This window comes from Doryrhamphus excisus, chromosome 15, assembly GCF_030265055.1.
Source record: "Doryrhamphus excisus isolate RoL2022-K1 chromosome 15, RoL_Dexc_1.0, whole genome shotgun sequence".
NCBI classification, from domain to species: domain Eukaryota; kingdom Metazoa; phylum Chordata; class Actinopteri; order Syngnathiformes; family Syngnathidae; genus Doryrhamphus; species Doryrhamphus excisus.
The window spans coordinates 14,309,039-14,336,011 of record NC_080480.1 but is presented as its reverse complement, the minus strand read 5'-3'; the positions used below and the strand labels follow the sequence as shown (position 1 = coordinate 14,336,011).

The 26,973-nt window shown below is 37.8% G+C and overlaps 1 protein-coding gene across 2 annotated transcripts in view; it reads right to left on the bottom strand.

Moving 5' to 3' along the window:
- Positions 1 to 26,973, bottom strand: part of psmg3 (proteasome (prosome, macropain) assembly chaperone 3) — a 149,537-nt gene that overhangs the window by 23,523 nt on the left and 99,041 nt on the right. The window lies entirely within an intron of this gene.

Sequence of the window (26,973 nt, the reverse complement as noted above, 5' to 3'; positions counted from 1 at the left end):
GTGATTGGCTGGCGACCAGTCCAGGGTGTACCCCGCCTCTCGCCCGAATACAGCTGGGATAGGCTCCAGCACCCCCCGCGACCCTCGTGAGAACAAAGCGGGGGGAATCAACTCTTAATCAACTCTTATATCCACGATATTAGGAAGTGGGGTTCGTTTGTAGCTAGGAAGCACTTTGGGTGTGTGGCCAATCACGGCAAAGTGGGTGTGACCGGGAAGCATAAATCCAAGGAAATACAGCTGAAGTAGGTGCAGATTCTGGAAGATCTATAATTTTTTTGTAAACGTTATTGTGTGTAGCTGCTCTATAGGAGTCGACAACTCAATACAAAGAGTAAAAAAAATGAGCATAATAACTCCCCTTTAATAATAACACAAACCAAGTATTTTGAGTGCTACAGGCTAAGTCACTTCCACTTCCACACGTCCAGTCCAGTCAGCACAATCAGATCCATTTCACTCCCCGCTTCCTGTCCAGCAGGCCCATCTTCCAATGATTAAAAGTGAGAATAAAGCAACATATGGACATGACTATTAACTTTGTTCTGTACTGGCAAAGCATGAAATTCCGGCCTGGAACTGATGACTGAGTAAGCATTAATATTCAAAAACTTTCCTTACAGAGAAGAACCATCTGTGCAGACACTTTAATAATTACATACCAGCATAAAGCTGCCAAATAATAGCCTTTAAAAAGCATACCTGCTATTACGTAAAGGCAGCTTGAACAATGGAAGAGAAGGCTGGGTATAAAAGGTGAACAATTTAGTGAAGATAATGCAGTCAGAGGTGGCGTCGGGCCACTCTTGCATTGTATCCATGTCATTTTCACTTACATGATGATGAGAGAATACACGGATGGAAGATGTTTGCTTTGATGCAAGGATCCCATTTTTGTCTGAGACTTTGTTCTTCTTGTCTTGTCTAAAGATCCATGATGAAATATCTCCACTTCTCCCACAAAGCAGCTTAGTTCCTTTCACTGACTGTAATCACCCTCACTGCACATAAGTGTCTTTTAATTACATTTTCTTGCTTAGAAATGCCTGAGGCGGACTCTAATTACCGGGAGTATTTTCCAGTACGCAAAGGTTCCAGTCACGATCAAAGATCTACGATTTGACGACTGTTGTGATTGTTGTTGTTTTGGTCGTTTCTTTGATAATTGCTTTACCTGAGAGGGAATGCACGGCAACGAATCGAAAAGATATCCAGCAAAGTCAAAACTCCATGCTGGTCGTTTAATAATTGGGTAGTCTGAGTTCTGGGTGGATGGATAAGTGTTGCCTTGCATCAATCAAGGACTGACTTTGCTGCATTTTTAATAACTTTAATAAAATATAGAATACTGGATTCAACAAACATGCCCAGAGGCATTATGTTACATTCATAACACAACATTTTTACAGCAACATTTTAAGAAAAGCAATACGCTGTGGAAAAAATGATAGACAGGCTGAAAATATGCGAAAACAGAAATAACACAATTCTTCAAATGTAACCATGACAGCTATTTTTTCTGACAAATATAACAAAATTATTGTCAGACAGACAAGTTTAGGTTATTGTATTATATATACATATATATAAAACATTTTTGGTACAAAATTTAATCTTGAGAAAATCTTTGGACTTTGAAAAATCTTTTTAGTAAAGAATTTCTGTGATAAAATTCTACTTTTTTTGTTACCATGATGCTTTTGTAGGTTTTATTCATCGTTAGCATCATCAGTCACGTTTTTGTTGAAAATCCCATCACTTACTACCTTAAGATTTATTGTAACTATGAGATTTTTTTGGTCAAAATCCGACAAAATGTTTGTGATTCTCGAGAGCAGTGGTTTTCTATTATTCTTGTAACCATGAGGTATTGTTATTGCATTGTGAGATTTTTTGTCAGAAGATAAATACGGTTATTGTAACAAAATCAAAATCCTACTAAATGTATATGAGTATTCCTGGAAGAAATTCTTGTTATTACAACTAATGTTTGAAATCCTACAGATTTACTGCAGAACTTTCTATTATTGTTGTAATTGTTGCACAAAATCCTGCTAAAATCCTACTAAATACTTATGTGAACTTGCTGTTTCAGTTCCTGCTAATATCTTACTAATCTTACCACAAAATCTCCTTACCAGGAGAACCAGAAGTTCCTGTTATTGTTGTCCCAATGAGAACAATTTTGTACAAAATCTTACTAAATTCTTGTGAGAATTAGGTTGTTATTGTCGTCATAATATCAATGTTTTTTGTACAAAATCTTACCAAATTCTTGTGAGAATTAGGTTGTTATTGTCGTCATAATATCAATGTTTTTTGTACAAAATCTTACTAAATTCTTGTCAGGATTCCTGGAGGACAGGCACTTCTTCAAAATCCTGCTAAATTCTCATACAAAAACAGTCTGTTTCAATTCCTGCTAATATTGTAACCACAACTAGTCCTGTTATTGTAACCATGAGCAATGTTTTTGTACAAAATCCTGCTAAATTCTCATACAAAAATGGTCTGTTTTAATTCCTGCTAATATTGTAACCATGAAAAATCCTGTTATTGTAACCCTGAGAGATGTTTTTGTACAAAATCCTGCAAAATTTTCATACAAAAAACGGTCTGTTTCAATTCCTGCTAATATTGTAACCACGACTAATCCTGTTATTGTAACCATGAGAGATGTTTTTGTACAAAATCCTGCAAAATTCTCATACAAAAACGGTTTGTTTCAATTCCTGCTAATATTGTAAACCACGACTAATCCTGTTATTGTAACCATGAGAGATGTTTTTGTACAAAATCTTGCAAAATTCTCATACAAAAAACGGTCTGTTTCAATTCCTGCTAATATTGTAACCACGACTAATCCTGTTATTGTAACCATGAGAGATGTTTTTGTACAAAATCCTGCAAAATTCTCATACAAAAACGGTTTGTTTCAATTCCTGCTAATATTGTAAACCACGACTAATCCTGTTATTGTAACCATGAGAGATGTTTTTGTACAAAATCCTGCTAAATTCTCATACAAAATCGGTCTGTTTCAATTCCTGCTAATATTGTAACCACGACTAATCCTGTTATTGTAACCATGAGAGATGTTTTTGTACAAAATCTTGCAAAATTCTCATACAAAAAACGGTCTGTTTCAATTCCTGCTAATATTGTAACCACGACTAATCCTGTTATTGTCATGTTTTGTGCTACATTACTGTGTTTTTTTTTGTTAGTCTCGCTTTATAATAATGTACACAAAAATACAGTAGTCACTGATGAACTAATTTGTAAAGTACTAAGGAATTAAGGCACATAAATTGAGAGTAGTAGTGGTTTGGTCGGTTGGTCGGTCGGTAAAATGTTCCCATTCTTGTCTCTTGTTACCCCACGTGTGTTCCGTGTACAGTATGCACTCCATACTTCCTTCTACAAGAGTGATAACAGGAGATATACATACTATAGAATCTCCCTTCTAAATATTAATCACACACTTGAAAATGCACACAGTGAGGCGGCAGTAACTTATGAATATATTAAAGCAACAATTCAACATGTGCTAGCGAAAGGCTCTCAAGTTTACCATAATTACCCGGACAGCCCAGTGTAACTAGAAAGGACTCCACACAGTACAGCCATGCAAAGACATTAGATAGTTTGGAGGAGAGACCTTCTCAATGACTAAGATGAGAAAGTGTCTTCATGTGTTTGTTTATAATGGAAGTGCTGATAAACTCCAGCATATCGCTGTGGCCCCAGTAAGGTCAAGCGGCATAGAAAACGGATGCATCGTATATGCAAAATAAGCTCATTAAATGTTAACTGAGCAAAGTTTATCAACGTTGATGATTGTGAATTGAAGTGGATGTCATTATCATAATAAATGTCTCCCTGCTCAACAGTTACCTCACCTCAACCACCTCTGCTAAGAGCGGGAAATGTCGTCTGAATTATAAATGGGGAAATGTCACGGCTTTTGCTGTGGGCGGGTCACGGTTTGGCGACAAGGTTGTGATGAATAAATCAGTGTCATCGCATTTGTTGACAGCATTCTTTGTCATGATGAATTATAGTTGCGAGAAAACATAAATTGAGTCATTATTTTGGAGTGCAAGAGAAAGTGAGGGAATTTTTTTTTAAGCGCATGTAGAGGTAGATAAAAGTTTGAATGCTGATGCCCTATGATGCCATTTTGTGGTGTTAATTAAAAAAAAACACCACACTGGAGGTTGCCTACAGCCACAGCTGTTAATGGCAATTATTATTTATATTATTATATATATATATATATATTATATATATATATAATATATATATAATTTAAAATGATATTATTCATTATTCATTATTTATTACGGTTTTGCCCTATGATGCCATTTTGTGGTGTTAATTAAAAAAAAAACACCACACTTTTATTTTTATTTTTATTTTTATTTTTATTTTTATTTTTATTTTTATTTTTATTTTTATTTTTATTTTTATTTTTATTTTTATTTTTATTTTTATTTTTATTTTTATTTTTATTTTTATTTTTTATTTTTATTTTTATTTTTTATTAGGGTTATGCCCTATGATGCCATTTTGTGGTGTTAATTAAAAAAACACCACACTGGAGCTTGCCTACAGCTAGCACAGCTGTTAATGGCAATTATTATTTATATTATTATAATATTATAAATATAGTAATATATATATTATTTATAATATATGTATATATATATAACTTAGAAAAATATTATTTATTATTTATTATTTATTATTTATTATTTATTATTTATTATTTATTATTTATTATTTATTATTTATTATTTATTATTTATTATTTATTATTATTTTGGACAACACTCACTTTCTAAACCCTCTCGCCCCCCCCCCCCCAAAAATGTTCTGGAATAGACAAGCAAACTTGTGCAAAATGAGACGATTAACAAACACACACGGAAAGATGAGTGCCAGCAGCTCGTTTCTCTAATAATCTCAACTCCGCTACCTAATTGGCTGCATGCCAGCTGTTTCTCATCAAAATAATGAGTCTGTTTCTTTACCGTCTCGTATGAGGAAATGATCCATCCTCTCCTCTCCCGTCCTCCCACGGAACCCAACCGGCCTCGTCACTTCCTGCTGGAGACAAAGCAAGCTGAGATTGAAGCTTGCGTGACGTCCCAATCTCATCATAATTAAGATTATTATTCTGGAATAAAATCTCTTGAAAACACCACCTTGTGTCCAGGGTTGGTGATACTACATATCGCGTCTTCTGGCGAGAGGAGGGGTACACCCTGGACTGGTGGCCAGCCAATCACAGGGCACATATAGACAAACAACCATTCACACTCACATTCATACCTATGGACAATTTGGAGTTGCTAATTAACCTAGCATGTTTTTGGAATGGGGGAGGAAACCGGAGTACCTGGATTAAAAAAACCCATGCACGCACGGACATTGAACTCGGGTCTCCTAGCTGTGCGGCCTGGCGCTAACCACTCATACCCCATGCAATGCAATGTAGCATTCCTTATTTATAAATTGAATATTTTACTAGTTAGAGCGTCAAAAATGTGTTTACGACCTCCTAAATATGGTTTTTAACACTATGAGAGCCCTCTAGACATGAAATAACACCCCTATAGTCACCTTTTAGACTTTCATTCATTTACCCTCACCCAATCACAGGGCACATATAGACATATGGAGCCTATCCCAGCTGTCTTTGGGCGAGAGGCGGGGTACACCCTGGACAGGTCGCCAGCCAATCACAGGGCACATATAGGCAAACAACCATTCACACTCACATTCATACCTATGGACAATTTGGAGTCGCTAATTAACCTAGCATGTTTTTGGAATGTGGGAGGAAACTGGAGTACCCGGAGAACATGGAAACACAGGGATGCCCGAACGGAGAATCAAACCCAGGTCTTCCCGATTGCCATACTGTGTGGCCAAATTTGACTCAAATTTAGCCAAAATGTCGAAACAAGGACGCCGCAACATAAACACAAAATGTTTTTCCATTTCTCCGTTGTTTTCAATAGAAGAGATGCGGGTCGAGTTCTTATAAAATGCACTTCTGCCACCTTGTGGTGTTTTTTTTTAGCATGAAACGGCACAAAATAAATGCAGTTTTGCATTTTGTTCCCTTAAATAAATGGCCTTAAAACCGAGAGGCCCCTATTTCCTATGACTGACATGTTTAAAATGAATTAATCACAGATGGCGTATGTAATCAGGGTAATGCAATTTGCTTGATTTTAATTAGTAAACCTAAAAAAAAAACTGTTGTGCTGATCAATATGTTCTTGGCGCATCACATATGGGAATGACAAAAGAAAACATTGTGCCAAATGTGAAAAAAAAAACAAAAAACTTCCCCATCATCTTGATTAGAAATGATCATTAGTTTTCAAGTGCGGGCGTGAATGCTTATCCATCTCCAAAAACGGGGTGGAAAAAAGGACCCTATTAAACATCATGAGGTGGAGCACGCTGTCATCTGGTGTGAGGATCCGTGTCGGATCAGGACTCCATTAAGAGCACTCATGGGGAACCTTCTATTTCAGCAAAGCGATAGAAAGAGATATTGTCCATCCAGATCTTACATCACTTTCCGACAAGAGGTAAGATAACTGTGGATTTTTTTTTAAAGCCGTTTGAGCGCCAAAACATCCCAGTGCACGTGAAGGCTGCTTCAGCAGTGCATGTAAAAGCAAGAGGTGGTGCAATACAAGTAAAATAAAGTAAAATGAAGTAAAAATAAAGTAAAATAAAGTAAAATAAAGTAAAATAAAGTAAAATAAAGTAAAATAAAGTAAAATCATATTTAAGAAAATTGCATCCCAGTGCACGTGAAGGCTGCTTCAGCGGTGCATGTTAAAGCAAGAGGTGGTGCAATACAAGTAAAATAAAGTAAAATAAAGTAAAATAAAGTAAAATAAAGTAAAATAAAGTAAAATAAAGTAAAATAAAGTAAAATCTAATTTATTTAAATGTATTATAACAATATATATATTTAAAAAATTGCATCCCAGTGCACATGAAGGCTGCTTCAGCAGTGCATGTTAAAGCAAGAGGTGGTGCAATACAAGTAAAATAAAGTAAAATAAAGTAAAATCAAATTTATTTAAATGTATTATAACAATATACATATTTAAAAAATTGCATCCCAGTGCACATGAAGGATGCTTCAGCAGTGCATGTTAAAGCAAGAGGTGGTGCAATACAAGTAAAATAAAGTAAAATAAAATGTATTTAAATGTATTATAACAATATATATATTTTAAAAATTGCGTTTCTTTTTTTATTGTTTTTATTTTTTTAATGTATTCATTTAAATTGATTATATATATATATAATGAATTTAAAAAAATTATGTATATATATAATATTTATTAGAAATTTATTATATAAATATAATCAATTTAAATAAATTATATATATATATATATATATATATATATATATATATATATATATAAAATTTAAATACATTTAAAAAAATAAAAACAATAAAAAAAGAAACACAATTTTTAAAATATATATATTGTTGCGTTTCTTTTGCAGGCTTTTGGTCACAACCCGTTTATGTACACTTGTGCTAATGTTAAGTCCATAATATTGACCTCCTGGCATCATCAAGAAGAGGATTTATTTTATTCCTTGCGGCGATAATGCCACGTTATTTACCCGCTACGAGGACGTTCAAATGGAGGGACAAGACGCTTCCATCCCAGGGAGCATCAAAGCTGGCTAATACATGCGGTTGTGTTGCACTGATGAGACGTCGCTACACAAATTGGATGGGAAGCAACCTTGACTGGCTGGCTTGTTGGAATTCCAGCCAGTCTTACTATAGCATCCATAAATCACGACAGCGAAGGTGACCCTAACTACAGGCCAATGTAATAACCCTGATTTTTATTTTTTTTCTTTACATAGAAACACATGAAGGATGGCTGCATTAAATCAAGCCTCACCATGACAGCAGCCCTGTTAAGCATAATGATGCTTTATGACGTCTGACCATTGTGCTTCATTAGTATGGCAAAGAGGATCCACGTTGAGGATATTCATCTCATTTTTGATTTATTTCAATGACCCGCATGATAAAGAAGACAGGGGATTCAACAATAAGAATCTAGGACTAGCGTGTACATAAAACGGGGGGAGTTTCAAAAGAAAATAATGCATTTCAGTCAGGAACTTGTGGTGCCCAAGACGAGACTTAAGACCAGGGGGAGACCGAGCCTTTTCTGTGGTTGGCCCCAAGCTATGGAACTCTATCCCTTCCCAAGTAAAAAAGCCACCGAACATCGAAAGCTTTAAGTCTCGTCTTAAAATCCACTTTTATTCTCTGGCTTTTAATTCGCAGTCTGTGTCTTTTAGTTCTTTCTTTTATTTTATTTTAATTGGTTTTATTTAAAAAAACATTAAAACTCTGTTTATAAAATGTCCCATATAAATAAAGTGGATTGGATTGGATAGGAAAGAAAGGCAAAAAAAGGGATTTTTGTCCTAAAATATTACATTATGATAGTAATATTATATGGTCCTGTGTCTTTAAGTTCTTTCTTTTATTTTGAGTGGTTTTATTTTTTTTTATACTTTTCTTGCATTGCTTCTTGTTTTTAATATTTTTATATCTATTTTACTATTTTATTTCTTATTTGATCTTTTAATTTTGGATTAAATTCAATTTGTACCTTTTATTTTATTTTTACTTTTTATTTTACTAGTCTGTGCAGCACTTTGGAAACTCTGTTTATAAAATGTGCTATATAAATAAAGTGGATTGGATAGGAAAAAAGGCCAAAAAAGGGTGTTTTGTCCAAAAATATTATATTATAATAGTAACATTATAGATTTTAAATATTAAAAAATATTAAAATATAAATATTTTATGGACGCTGGTTAATACTAATGCCAAAAAGTAATAAAATACCAACTTGTGTTTCTATGTATGATTAAAACTGTTAAATATGACTTTCCAGCGTGGAAGCGCATGCAGAGGTAGATAAAAGTTTGGATGCTGACGCCCTACGATGCCATTTTGTGGTGTTAATTAAAAAAAACACACTTGGAGGTTGCCTACAGCCGCAGCTGTTCATAATAAAATACCAACTTGTGTTTCTATGTATGATTAAAACTGTTAAATATGACTTTCCTGCGTGGAAGCGCATGCAGTGGTTGATAAAAGTTTGGATGCTGACACCCTACAATGCCATTTTGTGGTGTTAATTAAAAAAAAAACACACTCGGAGGTTGCCTACAGCCGCAGCTGTTAATAATAAAATACCAACTTGTGTTTCTATGTATGATTAAAAGTGTTAAATATGACTTTCCTGCGTGAAAGTGAAATGACATTCAATCAGCAGCAACAATACTTTAGGGACAAAAAATAATGCATCTGAATGTTGAATAAGTGGAGAAAAAAAAAGATTTTCCTGTTCAATATGCGCACCATTAGCAGGTCTGTTACTCACTGTGTTGGCGAACAAGTGTTTTTTTGCCCTTGACCTGAATAAAGAGCTACACACACACACACGCACACAAACACACACTTGGCTATATGGTGGAATGCATTATGTCATTTAAGGTGGGCACAAAGCAGACAGTTAATAAACTAACCTTTTTTACTTGAGTGTTTACCTTCAACTGAAAGGGATGATGGCGTCAGACATCATTCGCCTTAAACAAAGTCATCATCAGCGCCCAAGTTGCTAATTGTCTCATGTTGGAACATAATGGCCGTTAGAACGCCATGAACCTGCATTGTGATCGTCTTGTTAGAGAACATCATCACGGTGGATATTTTGGTCCTGATGCTGCATGGTTCAATCGCTCCAACAGTACAGTGTCTCCGCTTTGCTTTCATAACAAGTCACATTAAGGAGCATTAAAATTATGATTTAATTGAATGAATGAAAACATACAAATTGGTAATATTGTTTTGCGTTGTTATTAGCCACTTGCAGGCAGTTTAGCTTTATTATATGCAACTAACAAGAGGCTGTTGTTCGGAAATAACACTTTCTGCTAAATTGCCTGCAAGTTGCCAATAACTAATTGAAAGTTTCTCACCAATAAGAAAGGTCCGCAGTGCTGACTAAACTGCATGCAGGTCGCTAATAACAAATAAGAAAGCTAAACCGCATACAGGTTGCAAGAAATTGGACTCAAATCGCTAAAATTGAAGTTAAACTGCATGCAGGATACCAGTAACAAAGCCAAACTGTATGATAATCGAATAACAAAGGTTAGATGCATTTTAGGCATATAACAAAACTAAACTGCAATAATAATATTAAATTAAATTAAATTAAATTAAATTAAATTAAATTAAATTAAATTAAATTAAATTAAATTAAATTAAATTAAATTAAATTAAATTAAATTAAATTAAATTAAATTAAATTAAATTAAATTAAATTAAATTAAATTAAATTAAATTCTACTGCTTTTCCTCATATTATACTATATTATATTACTTTTTATTATATTATATTATTCATTCATTCATTTTCTACCACTTTTCCTCATATTATATTATTATATTGTATTATATTTTCATTCATATTATTCATATTATTATTCATTATATTTTCATATTTTCATTATATTATATCATATTATATAATATATTAATTCATTCATTTTCTACCGCTTTTCCTCATGTTATATTATATTATATTATATTATATTATATTATATTATATTATATTATATTATATTATATTATATTATATTATATTATTCATTCATTCATTTTCTACCGCTTTTCCTCATATTATATTATATTATTCATTCATTCATTTTCTACTGCTTTTCCTCCTGTTATATTATATTATATTATATTATTCACAAATAAGCCCAAGTTAAGTTTAGTTGCAACTGTCAAGCAGTTTAGCTTTGTTATTGGTGACCGCCATGTTTATGTTTCTTAATGACAACAAAGCATGTAGTTGACTTTTGTTATTGGAACCTAGCACACAGTCAAACTTTGGTATTGTGGCCAACATGCGGTTTTACTTCCTTATTCTCAACTTCACATTGAACGTATAAGCCTACATTACAGGCCGTGCAGTACATGCAATACAATACAATACAATAGAGCTCTCCCTGTATTCAAAGGAGCTAGTGGGCTCGTTGCCTCACTGCCTCCTCCATATGTCGGCTTCTTCACACATGAGAGCTGCAGGCACAGGCACACATCTCAGCGGTTTTCCCTACATGCCATATTTCTCAAATTTGCATGTGTGATATGAGAAATCACGCTGACTCGCGCCCGCGATTCATAGACGCTTCCTCCCCACCATCATTTAGCAGCTGGGGTTCATGTACATATATACATATATGATCTATGTGGGCACCAGAAGGGTCCTCAAGCAAATCATAGCAATATGAACACTAAGGAGTAAATCACACCACTTCATACTTCATACTTTCCCTGTCATTTATTTATTTGTGGCTGTCGGCCACAAATGTATTAGTTATTAATGTCGCCATTTTAGTTGGTTTACATTCATATTGCGCCTTTTTGCTCTATTTTTCTCATTTTTTCTGCGTAATTTAAAATTTCTACAATGTGCTGCAGGGCAAACAAAGGGAACACAGGCCTCAAACGGCCCCTGGGTCACACTTTGAGACACCCCTGCTGTAAAACAGTACAAACGAAAGCATAAAAGTAGTTAATTTAATAATAATAATTTAGAAGCTTAGCCCCGAGAGATGCATATATATTATATATTATTATATTATATCACAATAATAATAATAATCATTATTATATTATTAATTAGCCTATTATTATTATTACTATCATTATTATTATTCTCCTGATTATTACTAGACCAGTAGTAGTAGTAGCAGGCTGATACTAGCCTACTACTACAACTACGAATAGTACTACTACTAATACTACTAATAATATTTTTTTTCCTTTTTAAAAATAAAAAAAGGCTAAGTAGCTGGCTAATACTAGCCTACTACTACTACTAATAGTACTACTACTAATATTTTTTTTCATTTTTTAAAATAAAAAAGGCTAAGTAGCAGGCTAATACTAGCCTACTACTACAACTACGAATACTACTACTACTACTACTACTACTACTACTACTAATATTTTTTTCATTTTTAAAAATAAAAAGGCTAAGTAGCAGGCTAATACTAGCCTACTACTGCTAATACTACTAATACTACTACTACTACTAATAGTTTTTTTGTTTTTAAAAATAAAAAAGGCTAAGTAGCAGGCTAATACTAGCCTACTACTACTACTACTACTACTAATAGTACGACTACTAATAGATTTTTTTCTTTTTTTAAATAAAAAAGGCTAAGTAGTAGCCTCATTCTAGCCTACTATTACTACTACTAATAGTACTGCTACTAATACTAAAACTACTAATAGTTTTTTTTATTTTTAAAAATAAAAAATACAATATATATATATATATAATTATTTAGGGGGGACTTAAGAACATTTTAGGGGGGTTGAAGACCCCCTAAAATAGGCCCAGTGATTCCACTGTTAGATATACCTTTATTCGTCCCTTGTGGGGCAATTTTTATACAAAAAAAGTACAAATTTAGTAGACTCTGATACAAAATGTCAATTCAAGTCGATTAAATAAGTAAAAAAAAATGTAGCCTGGATTTGATGGTAAAAGTCCACAGGTGAAGCAGACTGAATCCGGAGCTAAAATAATACCACTTGCATCTGAAAGTGACCAAAATGTGTCACGACGGCGTGTATTTGCCAGGGGCACATTATTCACAAATACCATCTGGCGCTCTTGTGTGCTGTGATTTGCCTATTTGACACCTTCATAAATACTGCACTGGTGGAAGTATTCATAAGTCTTCCTGGCGTGCTCAATGGAGGTACAGTAAATTAAAAATGAGAGCACCCACTATCGGCACTTTGCTTCCTTAACGTCTTCCATGAAGCCAGGGGAGGGCTTTTTGGTGGGCTTATTCTCTCCCCACCGGCTCGTCTTCTTCAGCTTTAAGGGGCCCCCTAGTGATGCAGTCAAAGTCTTTTCCTGCCAGAGCGTCGCTTTCAGGAAGTCGTGTGTGATTATCTGTGCTAGTCACACTCCTAATCAAAGCAGAAATCAGAGGCGCCGCGGTGGTTGGGGAAGCGACGACATTAGGGGATGGAAATAATCAGGTGCCACTTCTGTTTCCGCCTGAAACAAACAGCGTGGTGTATGTGAAACAAAAAAAAATGGATGAGGTAAAAGCGGCGTGGGTTTTTTTTTTTTTTTTAAACTTGAAGTAGAGGGCCGACTGCTGCTACTACGCCTAGCAATGTTTACGTGTAGGGAAATATTTCATTTCTCCGTGTTGAATTCATTAATTCATTCATTCATTTTCTACCGCTTAACCTCACAAGGGTCAAGGGGATGCTGGAGCCTATCCCAGAACATGGAAATTCCACACAGAGATGCCCGAACGGAGAATCAAACCCAGGTCTTCCCGACTGTACTGTATGAGAGCCACAAGCGGAAACAATTATTCATTTCATTTTTCCGCTTATGCTCACGAGGGTCGTGGGGATGCTGGAGCCTATCCCAGCTGTCTTTGGATGAGAGGCAAAAATGGCTAATGCTAATGTTAACATGCTCGCAATGCAAACCCCCGAGCATGATCGTGGTGTTTATATATGTGTCTACCCATGAAAATCACAAAGAATATTCGTATGCTAACATTAGCATGCTTGCAATGCTAACACCTAGCATGATGGCGTGAATCTACCGGGCAGGGTAACTGTCTCAAACAAGTGCCCTGACCATTAATTCATTCATTCATTCATTTTCTACCGCTTATCCTCACGAGGGTCGCGGGGGTGCTGGAGCCTATCCCAGCTGTCTTCGAGGCGAGAGGCGGGGTACACCCTGGACTGGTGGCCAGTCAATCACAGGGCACATATAGACAAACAACCATTCACACTCACATTCATACCTATGGACAATTTGGAGTCGCTAATTAACCTAGCATGTTTTTGGAATGTGGGAGGAAACCGGAACATGCTAGGTTCCAAAACATGCTAGCTTAATTAGCGACACCAAATTCTCCAACGGTATGAATGTGAGTGTGAATGGTTGTTTGTCTATATGTCCCCTGTGATTGGCTGGCCACCAGTCCAGGGTGTACCCCGCCTCTTGCCCCGAAGACAGCTGGGATAGGCTCCAGCATACCTAGTGAGGATAAGTGATATAGATAAAAATATGGATGGATTGTTGCGGTATTTTGGCTAAATATATGGGGCAAAATTCATGTACCCACGCATGCACGGGGAGAACATGCAAACTCCACACAGAGATACCCGGGCGGGGAATCGAACCCGTGTCTCCTAGCTGTGTGGTGTGTAAATCATCATTGTTTTTGTTCCTTATTTTTACCCCATTGTGTAGCATCCTACGTCTAAAAACAAACAACAAAATGTCCGTGTTTACTTCGGCCAAACACTTCCACAAAATAAAACGGAAGGAGCAGGAATGCCACAGCTTTGCCGGAAAAATCCTCGCACTTCATACAAACACACACACACACACACACACACTGTATGGAATGGAATTAACCAGCATCTTCAGCGTCAACACACAGTTCCCAGGTTGAAATCCTAATCTTGCTGGCCGCTGCACAGAGAAAAGCAGCGTTCCTTTAGAAACATTCCACCAAGAACATCCTGGCCGCCTGTGAATGAAAGAAGCTGAGAGAGAGTGAAGCAGACACCGAGGCGAGCACATCCATTCAACCTTTTTTTTTTTTTTTTTTTTGCTCTGCAGATGCGTCACTCGTACTCCTGCAGCCAAGTCATCTAAATATGACTAATCATTTTGGAGAATGTTCCCCTGGAGGTTGCCAAGTTCTTACAGCGGAGAATTGTTGGGAGAAATGACTTGCGGGGTCCTGTCTGAAGCTTCAATGAAGAATTCAAGACATTTGCTAGATTGCCTTCTGCCCTGGTAGGATTTCAACGTTGCTGCCAGCACTTCAGCTGTCGAACCCTCGACCGAGCTTATTATACCGCCTATGATGTCGCCACGCCAGGAAACTCACAGAAACGCACGTTTTTATCAGCACTCGCTTAACTGGGACTCAAACTTTTCCCAAATGGCATCCGATTCAAGATGCTTCAGCCAGATAGTCCGAAAGGTCAACACGATTGGCTAGCGTAGCATAAATAAACCAGAAGGCCACTTTGCTGGACTCAACTGGAAGCAAAACAGATTTGTGTGTCTGTTTGTGTTGTTTATGTTGTGGCATCAAGCCGCACGGTGGATGAGTGGTTACCATATTTTGCCATGCTAAGACCTGAGTTTGAATCTCCGTTGGGCATCACTGTGTGGAGTCTGCATGTTCTCCCCGTTTTCTCCGGGTATTCCGGTTTCCTCCCACATTCCAAAAACATGCTAGGTTAATTAGCGACTCCAAATTGTCCATAGGTATGAATGTGAGTGTGAATGGTTGTTTGTCTATATGTGCCCTGTGATTGGCTGGCCACCAGTCCAGGGTGTACCCCACCCCGCCTCTCACCCAAATACAGCTGGGATAGGCTCCAGCACCCCCGCGACCCTCCTGTGGATAAGCGGTAAAAAAATGAATGAATATTTAAGCATTATTAGAGCCCTCTAGAAAATAAAATAACACTCCTATATTAACTTTTAAACTGTTATTACCCAAATTTGTAAATAAAATTTGTAAATTTGTAAATTTAGGGGCTGCACGGTGGACTAATGGTTAGCACGCAGGGCTCACAGCTAGGAGACCCAAGTTCAATCCCACCTCGGCCATCTCTGTGTGGAGTTTGCATGTTCTCCCCGTGCATGCATGGGTTTTCTCCGGGTATTCCGGTTTCCTCCCACATTCCAAAAACATGCTAGGTTAATTAGCGACTCCAAATTGTCCATAGGTATGAATGTGAGTGTGAATGGTTGTTTGTCTATATGTGCCCTGTGATTGGCTGTACCCCGCCTCTTGCCTGAAGACAGCTGGGATAGGCTCCAGCACCCCCTGCGACACTCTTGAGGATAAGCGGTAGAAAATGAATGAATGAATACTCGGTAATAAGAGTGTAAAGGTGACTATAGGGGTGTTATTTCATGTCTACAGGTCTCTAATAATGCATAGAATGTCATATGATTAATGAATAAATGAATGTTAGTTGTTAAACATTAACTCTATAGTTAGTGAAGGTTGACCCTGGAGATGATTATTCCTATTTCCCATATTCCCATATTCATTCATTCATTTTCTAGCGCTTTTCCTCAGAAGGGTCGAGGGGGTGCTGGAGCCTATCCCAGCTGTCGGACCCCCCGGACTGGTGGCCAGCCAATCACAGGGCACATATAGACAAACAACCATTCACACTCACATTCATACCTATGGACAATTTGGAGTCGCTAATTAACCTAGCATGTTTTTGGAATGTGGGAGGAAACCGGAGTACCCGGAGAAAACCCACGCATGCACGGGGAGAACATGCAAACTCCACACAGAGATAGCTGAAGGTGGAATTGAACCCTGGTCTCCTAGCTGTGAGGTCTGCGCGCTAGCCACTAGACCGCCCAATCTAAGTACTACTATGTATGTACTATGGTACTATGTATTGTACATGGAAGATACAAACACTTTCAGTCATTGGACATGAGTTAATGCAAATGCATCGTGTTTGTCAATGCAGATGTCTGACTCATCAGCACAGAGAAATGATAGTTCAAAGGTCAGGTAAGTGGATTCGGTATACATGCCGGGTCCTTCGTCGCCACATCTCACTCGTTAGATGTCCTCTGCAGGCATTTTTTGAAGCGGCGAGGCGCCCACCAGTCTGCATCTGTCTGTCTCAAGCAGTCCAGTCTGGCATCTCCTCCATGGCCTATCCTTTAGAGAGAGCTAGCTACCGGGCCTAGCAAGCAGCCCACACGGATGCCGGGCAGAGGACACCCGCCTACGGTTCCATTCCCGAGTGAGGATTATAACAGCATGACAGATTGTGAAGCGATGTGAAGATATTTATCTGTAACTTTTTATTTATTTACTTTTTTTTATGGTAGATTTGTTTGAACTGGAGGAGCTGAGATACTGAGGTGACCTGGCGGAAGCGTCAAGGTGAGGGACCGTTTAGATGAACTGCTTGTTGTAAATGCTTCGGTGCTTTTGAACGCAGCTTCAAAAGGTGAGGAAGTCAAGTGTACTCGCCTGTGTTCACCTGTTGTTGTTGTTCAAAAAGACACACACCGAAAACATTCTACAACACACTATGTATACGTATATACAATACCCTCAACAAACCAACGCAGGGGTCTCAAACATGCGGCCCGCGGGCCAAATGTGGTCCACAGGTCACTAGTTTGAGGCCCCCTCCTTCATATGAAAGTTTAATTTAGTTTGATATGGATGCTGTATGGTATCATGTACCCAGAAAAAAAATATTACGTTTGATTAATGTTCATGTTAAAGGTTAAATAACTGTTAATAGTTATCCTCCCTATCCGTGTGGAAGTGGTAAGTTTTTGGCTATTTAAGTTTAAAGGAAATAACTTGAAGGCTACCGTTCAGGTCGCTAGCTCTCTAGTTTGCGAGTTAGCATGTGTCTCAAGACCCTGCAGTTGCGCAATATGTTGTAAATAAAAAGAGTATAAATGTGACTATAGTCGTGTTTTGTCATGTCTACAGGGCTCTAATAATGCTTTGTTCATTTTAATCTGAAAAAAATAATTTGTCTTCCCACCAACTATATGTGGTTTCTTAAGTTTTTATTATTTGACGTTTTATTATTATTATTATTATTATATTTATTTATTACTGATTGATTTTCTTTATTCTTGATTTGTTTATTTATTTTTCATCTTATTTTGTGCAGAAAAATAAAAATTAAGATATTTGGGAACAGTGGAATGTTTTATCAGAGCTTTTATTGTACCAAAGCGCTGAAAAAGTTTGTATATTTTTCTGTTTTTAATAAATGTGGTTTTTTTTTTCCAAATTGTCCATAGGTATGAATACGAGTGTGAATGGTTGTTTGTCTATATGTGCCCTGTGATTGGCTGGCCACCAGTCCAGGGTGTACTCACCAATGTTGTAGTACTAATGAGTTCATTGTCAACAATAGCGAAGTAACATTTTAAAGTGGGTGCTTATCATGTGGCGTTAACACTCAAGAGGTTGCCTACAGCCATAAGCTGCATTTTTGACTACAAATGACTGCATTTGTACTTGTACAAGTTGACTACAAATATATTTTGCTATACTCATATATAGTCCATAAAGTCCAGGGTATCTCACCGGAAGACAGGTAGAAGGTTGCCTACAGCCACAGCTGCATTGTTGACTACAAATGGTATGATTATTTCATACCACACCTCAGCGACTTTCGGATACTCAATTGGAGTATATTTTGCTATACTCATATATAATATAGGGTATCTCGCCCGAAGACAGCTGGGATAGGCTCCAGCACCCCCGCGACCCTCGTGAGGATAAGCGGTAGAAAATGAATGAATGAATGTAATGACGCAAACAATGAGGCATTAATTGGGGCTTTTACCATAACTATATTATATACTATATATATATATATATATATACACACAAGAGTAGTAATACTCATGTTGGGTTTCATCTATTTCTGAGCTGCTTCTGGTTCTTCTCAACCACTTTAAGTGTTCAAAGAGCTTCTTCTAGTGAATCATCAAGCTCACATCAGACAGCGTGTTTGGTCATCCTGAAAGCCTCGTCCTTTCTGTCGGCACATTCCGGCGTCCCACTCCGTCTCGTTGAGTTATACATCTCAGGACACGTGGGGATGACGAAAGAAGGAGACGCTTCCTGCAGATGAATTATTAAATAGCTATTTTTTATTTTTTTACTCCTCTGTGTCCAGACAGGTGAGAGAGCCTTGCTGACTGGGTAAATGTTGGCAATGAGTCAGCCAAGAGTGGTGTTACTATTAAGAGTTCAACTAGAGACGTAATGTACAGTTCTTTGGGTGATATAAACCTACCCCGATCTCTAAAAGAAGTATTGTGTTTCAGTGATACACAAGCACCAGACCCGAACAACATGGCTTTTGTTCAACAAACATTCATTCATTTATTTTGTACCGCTTATCCTCGCCAGAGCCTATCCCAGCTGTCTTCGAGCGAGAGGCGGTGTACACCCTGGACTGGTCGCCAGCCAATCACAGGGCACATATAGACAAACAACCATTCACACTCACATTCATACCTATGGAGTCAACACTTAGCTTACCATGTTTTTGGAATGTGGGAGGAAGCCGGAGAAAACCCACGCATGCACGAGGGGAACATGCAAACTACACACAGAGATGGCCGAGGGTGGGATTGAACCCGGGTCTCCCAGCTGTGCAGCCCTCATGATCATTATAATATATAATAACAACATGGGCATGTACACATGAGCTTCATTTTTATCTTAAACGACTTAATTGCTTTAATTATATCCTATAGTTGTGTGCAAAGGTGACTATAGGGGTGCTATTTCATGTCTAGAGATCTCTAATAATTGTTATAGACATTGTGGCTATGCTCAAAGATACGACAAAGATATTGCATTTATAAGTAAGGACTCGTACTTTGTGGAAATTCACTTATCACAGTCAGGTCTGGCCGAAGGTAGAATCATACTCGGGTCTCCTAGCTCTGAGGCCTGCGTGCTTACCACTCCACCACCGTGCAGCCGAATCAACCAACAAAATCAACAAAAATCACATAGCTGAAACTCAACTCTGAACCCTTTGACGTCACTTCCTGTCCACCCGCCACTCTTCTCCCCTGGAAAATGTAACTTAATTGGTCCTGATGGTTTCCGTTTCGGCAGACCTCACAGCTAGGAGACCCGGGTTCAATTCCACCCTCGGCCATCTCTGTGTGGAGTTTTTCTCCGGGTACTCCGGTCTCCTCCCACATTCCAAAAACATGCTAGGTTAATTAGCGACTCCTAATTGTCCATAGGTATGAATGTGAGTGTGAATGGTTGTTTGTCTATATGTGCCCTGTGATTGGCTGGCCACCAGTCCAGGGTGTAGAAGACAGCTGGGATAGGCTCCAGCACCCACCGCGACCCTTGTGAGGATAAGCGAATGATGGTTACTGGTATGACGACAAGTATCACCATTGGGGGGCCCGTTTGTACATTTAAAGTCAATGGAGCAATAGAGCTTCGGGTTGTGCAGGGGCGTCAAACGGTGTAAAACTATGAACTGAAACTAACTATGTTCTACAGCTGATTACTAAAGAATGTACATGTAAATTTGACATGCTTTTCGCTGTTCTTTACTACTCAATGTTTGGATCCAAAACAAAAATACCAGTGTAAACGCTAACACAACAAAACCAAAGTGAGACCAGATCAGAGTACTAAACCACAAACGTGTCCCTGTTCCGTTACTTCCACCCTCATGTATTTAGTGAAGCTATCTGACAGTTTATGCAGTAGAACAGCAGCAGAGGAGTGAGAAGTGCGGCGAGCCGAGCGTGGGCTAACTCGTCCGCCACTCAGCGAGGACGGCCCGGGCCCCGCCGGCCGGCCCTCGACGGTGGCTGTCTCAGCGTGACCGTTGGGATAAACACACCACCTACACTAAAAGCCTTACAAAAGAGACGCCGGGGCCCTCCCAGCTGCAGCGACATTCCGCAGCCTCTCGCTGTACTCTCGGAATGCGCGGCGCTTTATTTATGCCGGCGCTGAAAATAAAAACCATGTTGGTGCTTTCAGAGCTCCCAGCTGAGCCACTCCTGCTTTGGGGTCGGTCCCCCCCACCCACCCACCCCCTCTATCCCTGCCTATAAATAGCACCTATTGATACATTTACACGGATTACACAGCGGATGGATTTGGATGAAGGATACAAGATATGTATAATTAAAACAGCCTAAGTGGATGTTTGTGACTTTTTTTTTTTAAAACACAGTACTACTACTACTACTCCATCCATTAGAGGCCGAGAATGGATGTACCTATGTATATATTTTACACACTGTCTCCAAAATGTGTATAATTCATGAACTTGTACGTTCTTGTCCTGTCATTTAAGAGCTTGTGAGTGTTTGCCTTTAAAAAAAAAAAAAAGTCAACGTTGTCCATGTGACGTCACCCATCGACGACATCCCTCGGACGTCTGCCATTTTTACACTGCTGTTGTCGGTTTATTTATTTACATTGGAATTTTTTTTCCAATATTACACATTCTTTATACTTTTGGCTTCTTCCTACTCCCTTTCAAATATGTTGAATTATACAATTGTAAAAAAATGATGTAACTTTTTCTGCACGGTGGGTGAGTGGTTAGCGCATAGGCCTCACAGCTAGGTGACTCGAGTTCAATTCCACCCTCGGCCATCTCTGTGTACTCCGGTTTCCTCCCACATTCCAAAAACATGCTTGGTTAATTAGCGACTCCAAATTGTCCATAGGTATGAATGTGAGTGTGAATGGTTGTTTGTCTATATGTGCCCTGTGATTGGCTGGCCACCAGTCCAGGGTGTACCCAGCTCGGATAGGCTCCAGCACCCCCGTGACCCTCGTGTGGATAGAAAATGAATGAATATTTAAGCATTATTAGAGCCCTCTAGACATTAAATAACACCCCTATATTGAATTTTAAACTGTTATTCCCCAAATTTGTAAACAAAAGGAAATAAAACCTTTTAGGGGCTGCACGGTGTTGAGTGGTTAGCACACAGGCTTCACAAATAGGAGACCCTATTTGTGTTCAATTCCACCCTGGGCCATCTCTGTGTGGCGTTTGCTTGTTCTCCCCGTGCAGAGCTTTCTAGATCGTCCAGATTCTACACCTATTCCAAAAATGGTCTGTTTTTTAATTTATTCCACCCATGGTCCGCCTCCGGGGACACCCACTCCGCTGTCATTGGGCCCACTCAGCTTGTTCCTAGGCATGCCCATATAAGTGTTCGAAAAAACCCTCTGAAACCGAGCATTCAAACCTCATTATCAGAACCTTTGGCATCATTTAACATGAGAATAGAACATTCTAACAACATTTTCGGTCAGAAAAATGAAAAAAAAGCATAAAAAAGTTAATTACCTTGAAATATAAATAGCAATAAAAGAGAAGCTGGGATAGGCTCCAGCACCCCCTGCGACCCTCGTGAGGATAAGCGGTACAAAATTAATGAATGAATACTCTGTAATAAGAGTGTAAAGGTAACTATAGGGGTGTTATTTCATGTCTACAGGTCTCTAATAATGCATAGAATGTCATAAAACAGGTTTGCTATACTTTAAATATGAAAATATTCCACTTCCTACGAAGGAACCGGGTATGGAACCGGTTAGCTGAGATAAATGAGGAATTACTGATACTGTTAGTGATAAATAAAAGTGAGAGGGAACACGTGATGGTAACCATAGAAATGTTTGTGTTTGATTGCCGTGGTTGTTCAGCTGCAACCGTATAAGTAAAGACTCTCAGTGTAATTAAACGCTTAACTGTGCATACCTGCATGCCTCCATATTGGTACAAATGTAATGCATAAGAAAACATTTGGTCCATTTTAACGGTCCCCAGTTAGTATGCAAAGAGCATTAAGTTGCCCCCCCCCCCTTCCATTTGGCCGAGTCTGCCCCTCTTCCTCCTCATGCAGCAAAGATGGATCCGCCGCACTTCATTGACAGCAGATATTCCATTAAATCAACCGGCGCTCGCTAACCCCCGTCTCCACCCCTGAATTATTGCCAGTGCCATTACCGCCCCCCCATCTCTCTCTCTCTCCCGCCCCCGCCACCAAATTGGCTTAGGCACTAAATGAAGGATTTAAATAATTAATTCCGCCTATATGCCTCCTTTTCTTCTCCGCTCGGACTTCATTTAGTGGCATTATCATCTTTTCATTGGAATGGGCGTGCTCAACAAGTCAGACCGCCAGATTGCTTTTTTTTACCCCCCCCCCCATTTTTAATGTCACTGCTGTTGGACATTCACTGGACACTTCATTAGGTACAGCAATAACTCCTAGGATATTTATTATTGCTCTAAAAAGTCACATTTATTGAAAAATATGATGTAAAAATCACTCATCCATCCATTTTGCTTGGGTATGCTGGAGCCTATCCCAGCTGTCTTCTGGTGAGATACCCTGGACTTTATGGACCATATATGAGTATAGCAAAATATATTTGTAGTCAAATAGTACAAGTACAAATGCAGTCATTTGTAGTCAAAAATGCAGCTGTGGCTGTAGGCAACCTCCTGAGTGTTAACGCCACATGATAAGCACATGCTTTAAAATGCTACTTCGCTATTGTTGACAATGAACTCATTAGTACTACAACATTGGTGAGTGAGTCACTGCTGTGATGCTCCTTCATACTTTCTCATGCACTCTAAATCATTATTAACTCAATTCATTCATTCATTCATTTTCTACCGCTTATCCTCACGAGGGTCGCGGGGGTGCTGGAGCCTATCCCAGCTGTCTTCCGGTGAGATACCCTGGACTATATATGAGTATAGTAAAATATACTCCAATTGAGTATCCGAAAGTCGCCGGGGTGTAGTATGAAATAATCATAACATTTGTAGTCAAAAATGCAGCTGTGGCTGTAGGCAACCTCCTGAGTGTTAACGCCACTTGATAAGCACCCGCTTTAAAATGTTACTTTGCTATTGTTGACAATGAACTCATTAGTACTACAACATTGGTGAGTGAGTCACTGCTGTGATGCTCCTTCATACTTTCTCATGCACTCCGAATCATTATTAACTCAATTCATTCATTTTCTACCGCTGATCCTCACAAGGGTCGCAGGGGGTGCTGGAGCCTATCCCAGCTGTCTTCTGGTGAGATACCGTGGACTTTATGGACTATATATGATTATAGTAAAATATACTCCAATTGAGTATCCTATAGTCACCGGGGTGTGGTATGAAATAATCATAACATTTGTAGTCAAAAATGCAGCTGTGGCTGTAGGCAACCTCCTGATTGTTAACACCACGTGATAAGCAACCGCTTTAAAATGTTACTTCGCTATTCACTATTGTTGACAATGAACTCATTAGTATTTCAACATTGGTTCTGATGCGCCTTCATACTTTCTCATGCACTCCAAATCATTATTGACTCAATTCATTCATTCATTCCCTTTCTACCGCTTATCCTCGTGGGGGTGCTGGAGCCTATCCCAGCTGTCTTCGAGCAGAGAGGCCAGCCAATCACAGAGCCCATATAGACAAACAACCATTCACACTCACATTCATACCTATGGACAATTTGGAGTCGCTAATTAGCCTAGCATGTTTTTGGAATGTGGGAGGAAACCGGAGTACCCGGAGAAAACCCACGGAGAACATGCAAACTGCCCTGGGTGGAATTGAACCCGGGTCTCCTAGATGTGAGGTCTGCGCGCTAACCACTCGACCACTGTGCAACTCAATTCAATGGCAGCCATTTTTGAAAAGTAACAATTCAGAGTTTGATGGCGATATAAACACATTTTTGGTGCACTGCAGAAGTTGCGGAGGTGAACATGTAAGAAGTAAACAAGGAAGGGGCGTTCACATGCCCTTCTGTGGTACATATTGTAAATATAAATATATATGTACTCTTTTCCAGTACTTTCTGGCAGTCAAATTCAACGATACAAAGCAACCTCCAGATGTTTAAAGAAATATAAACACAGTCTAAATATAATAGAAGCTATAGAAGGTGAAATATGGTATTGTAATGTAGCATGATCACAATAGAAAAGGCAGAATCCTACATCCCTAAAGTCAATATTTCATCTCCTAGCTGAAGCAGACATATTATTTCCTTGCTTCCCTATTGGAGACCTTTGCCTCTCGCCATGTCTAAGTTGTGTTTTAATGTGGCGTTCAGTCCTCAGAGACCAACAGCAGACACAGCGAGGATATTAGAATGCGTCTATCTTCCTCAGAGCTGCTGCGGTACGTCCTTGTCCGCATATCACACATTCCTTCCCTTCACCGCCACTGATGCCGATGCCTTTACAGAACCCCCGTGCCCCCCACTTCCCCCTCTCCGTCCTCCACCCACACACACGTACTGTATAGTCACCCTGCTGGGGGTAGTCCTCAGACTTCGACATTGTGGAAAACGTGAGGCTGTATGGTCTAAAAAGTAAAGCAAAGGTGACAAAAACTTATTTTTAATGTCTTCAAGTGAATATTTATACTACTGTAGTACTATAGTGCAGTATATTCCTCGTACATTTGGACATATAGTATGTCTTAACATTAAATTACACACATTTTCAGTCTTACATACACTCCTGTACAAACGTCTAAGGTCATGTTTGGATTTGTTATGTAAGCAATGCTGTACTAACTGTACATAATTATAATTATTATATTTTATTATAATTATTATATTTTGTTATAATTATTATATTTCGTTATAATTATTATATTTTGTTATAATTATTATATTTTATTATAATTATTATTATAATTATTAAATATTTATAATTATTATATAATTATAATTATTTATCATTGTCTTTGTTACAAAACTATTGTAAAATATTGTATAAAAGTATTCTGAAAATCAGCTTTTTATCTGAGTATTGCATCTTGAATGATGTTTTTATTTCCCCAAATCCCTTTTGTTTGCACTATTACAGCATGCCCATGCAGCATCTTTGTGGTATTCCATCATTTATCATTAAAACGTATTGATTTAGCATCACATGGAACCAGAACTGACCTCTGCGGTGAAGTATGATCTGCTTTAGCGGCTGCCTGCCCCGCCCCGCCCCACCCCGCCCCTTTGCTTTCTAGTTAAGCCCTGAAAATTATGGGCCACCGTCATCGCTACTCTTGACAGTTTATTTCATTATTTGGTCATTTATCTGGGGTGGTCGTTTATGATGTATGTTGCCGTATGTGCGTGTTTGCAGGACGTACAACCAAACTAGGCAGGCCTGCACATAAATACAGACAGCAGTAGATCACAGTAATCTTCATACAGGAGTAACACAATGTATGCGAAACTACGCCCTCTGGTGGCGGTGTACTGAATGGCATTCAAAACATGATTGGACACCTACTCGGGGGATATAGTGGGTGTGGCTCCCCCCCACTGCCCAGGTGAGCAATAAAGGAACTCTGCCTAGCAACAAGGAGAATTAATCTGTTAAAATAAAATAAAAATAAGATAAGATAAAATAAAAAATAAAAATAAAAATAAAAATAAAAATAAAAATAAAAATAAAAATAAAAATAAAAATAAAAATAAAAATAAAAATAAAAATAAAAATAAAAATAAAAATAAAAATAAAAATAAAAATAAAAATAAAAATAAAAATAAAAATAAAAATAAAAATAAAAATAAAAATAAATAAAATAAAATTTCACTCACTTTCCAAATGTCACTGATTTTCAAATGATGCAGAATGCTTTTTTTTTTTTTTTTTTTACAGTTTTACACTGTAAATAAACTACTAACAACAGGAGGTTGCCTCCAGCCACAGCTGTGTATGATCTCTGTATACTCCATGAATATTACAGACAAATTGAATATGAATTTAAATATGTATCAGGAAATAAAAAGGTCAAATATGAACGAATAAATGCCAAATATTATGAAAACAAATAATCACTGATGGAATTATATTGTTATAATAATCTCAAACCTGCCTGAGAAGGATTATAGTCAGTATAATACATTGAAAAATTTAATTAATTTTTTTAAATTAATTACATGAAAAAAGAAGCATACTACAACTTTTCTTTATTCCTTTAAATTTAATTTATAATCTACAAAATTAATTTAACAAAATGAAATAAAGATATTTTGTAAATAAAATATTCTGATGAAAATAGGACTATTCTCGTAATTTTGGAAATTTTTTTTCCTGGTATAATGTCATTTTTTTTTCTTTTATAAATGCATTTTTATTAGTATAGTCCAAATATATTTTGACTAATTAACTTCACGCAGGGGTGTGGCTATTGCGGGCGTGGTGAGGGGG